Source organism: Penaeus chinensis, chromosome 9, assembly GCF_019202785.1.
Source record: "Penaeus chinensis breed Huanghai No. 1 chromosome 9, ASM1920278v2, whole genome shotgun sequence".
NCBI classification, from domain to species: Eukaryota; Metazoa; Arthropoda; class Malacostraca; order Decapoda; family Penaeidae; genus Penaeus; species Penaeus chinensis.
The window spans coordinates 26,720,619-26,722,807 of record NC_061827.1 but is presented as its reverse complement, the minus strand read 5'-3'; the positions used below and the strand labels follow the sequence as shown (position 1 = coordinate 26,722,807).

Below are 2,189 nucleotides of genomic sequence, written 5' to 3'. Positions count from 1 at the left end.
TTTCAGACTTTTTCTTGCCAACCACTAGCATATGTATATGTATATCTATAAGTTTATGTGTATATGTATATCTATATGTTTATGTATATATGTTAATGTAAATGTAAATGTATATGTATATGTATATGTATATGTATATGTATATGTATATGTATATGTATATGTATATGTATATGTATATGTATATGTATATGTATATGTATATGTATATGTATAAGTATATGTATATGCATATGTATATCTATATGTATAGTATATGTATATGTATATGTATGTGAGTAAGTATATATATATATATATATATATATATATATATGTATATATATATAAGAATGTATATATATAAGAATGTATATATATGTGAATGTATATCTATATCTATATCTATACATATATATACATATATATATATATATTTAAATAGAGAGAGAGAGAGAGAGAGAGAGAGAGAGAGAGAGAGAGAGAGAGAGAGAGAGAGAGAGAGAGAGAGAGAGAGAGAGAGAGAGAGAGAGAGAGAGAGACATATACACACAATTTCTTTGGTCATTAACTGCACATTACAAGGATGACCAGTACTGATATTCAAATAAGTCAATTAACATCTGGCAATAAATCCAATGGGAATGCAAGTTTTTCTTATAATTCCTGATGTAACATCCTTTACCATAACCAAAATTGCATGAGTTTTATCCTCACCTAATAAGAATAATTTCAAGTGGTCTTACAAACATGGGACACCACCAAACAAACGCTGCACATTTGTAATAAACAAAATTTTAAAAAATGAGAGCAATTGTGGCCTACACCTTGTTTTGTCTTGTTTTTTTTATAAGGATAAAATTATACTAAAAGTATGTACGTCCAATAATAAACTGGTATTTGTGATTGCCCACATCTTCTGACCTTCATATAAAATAACGAATGGTTTGAATGCATAAATCTTGGGTCATATCAACATACATTTCCACTGCTCTTCCATTTGCTAAAGAATTAAAAGAACCATTTCAACACGACTTCAAGAGCGAACAGTGGACACCCAACAATGCGTGCGTGACACGCATTAAAATTTCCACACATCAAATCAAATTTAATCAAGAGTGTTCTGTACATTACTATTAACCAACACTACCAGAACTATACCGAGGTATTAGAAGAAATACCTCAGTTTCAAGAACCCATTTCAAGGGCTAGCGGACGACAACAACAAGGCCGGGCGCTTAAACTACAACAACCGAGACGAAGCAGCTGACGAGAGGCTCGAGAGGTGCGGAAGTAGGCGGTCAAATGCAGGCTAGAATGTGTAGTTTTGAATTCGCTGAATTCAACCAGGACTATCCTTTTATTCAAGTTCGGCTTTGGATTGCAATGTATTGTTTGTATTCTAATTATAATTTTCCGTGGTTTATTAAAAAAAACAAGGCTAGTATTATTATACTGTAGAAATTGTAAAACTTATTAACTGTTTATAAATAGGGTTTTGCTATAATTGTTGCGGATTTATTTTTTTTCTTCAGTATAACAAAAAGTAAGGTTGACCTCATAAGAAATTAGTGCTGAATATTCTTGCTGTCATTTAAATGTGGCAGTGAATACTCAATGATCACTGCCATCAATGCCCAGCTTAATCAGTACACTTACTCGAACTGTATCCAGTTTCCCCGTTCTCCTGCCTCAAACACGCCAAAGTCTTCAACTGCTTGCGCTGCAAAATACCTCAAGCTTGGCAAATGGCAGTCAGCCAAAGTGAGCCACACAGATACCATTATGTTCTGTCTGCCCACTGCAGTCACGTCATACATCTGGCGTAGTTTTCATATCTGAACCAAAAATGTAGTATTCAAAACTTTAAGGATTTGTGGTTTTCTTTCATTTGTGTAGTGTTAATCAATGCAGGCGTGCACACTCGCAGACACGTCGCTGTGCGCGTACATGTCCTATTTGCAAATAGCCATCGCAGTCACATGATATTTGAATATGGGATGTAAAAGAAATCCATTTAAACGCTAAGAATACATTCCCAAGTTGGTTGCATATTGAAGATTACCTCAATAGTGAAGCATGACTGAAGATTTTACAGGAAGCCTGCTTACATACGCGCATGTTTACGAACATACTTGCAACATATGCATACATACACCCATATACATACGCACACACACACACGATTCTTGTTATTAAATTATATTTTC

General features: G+C 33.6%; 1 protein-coding gene across 7 annotated transcripts in view; it reads right to left on the bottom strand.

Annotated features, from left to right (window-relative positions):
- The window catches only part of LOC125029016 (pyruvate dehydrogenase phosphatase regulatory subunit, mitochondrial-like), a 27,539-nt gene extending 25,880 nt beyond the window's left edge, over positions 1-1,659 (bottom strand). For 4 of the 7 annotated variants that reach the window (XM_047618730.1, XM_047618734.1, XM_047618735.1 and 1 more), the window contains exon 1: positions 1,161-1,271. The gene's annotated coding sequence lies outside the window, so the exon portion shown is untranslated. Of the gene's footprint in view, positions 1-696; positions 829-1,129; positions 1,272-1,638 lie in introns of those variants that run through there. The other 3 variants (XM_047618733.1, XM_047618732.1, XM_047618731.1) reach the window with 3 other exon arrangements.
- Between the last annotated feature and the right edge of the window lie 530 nt (positions 1,660-2,189).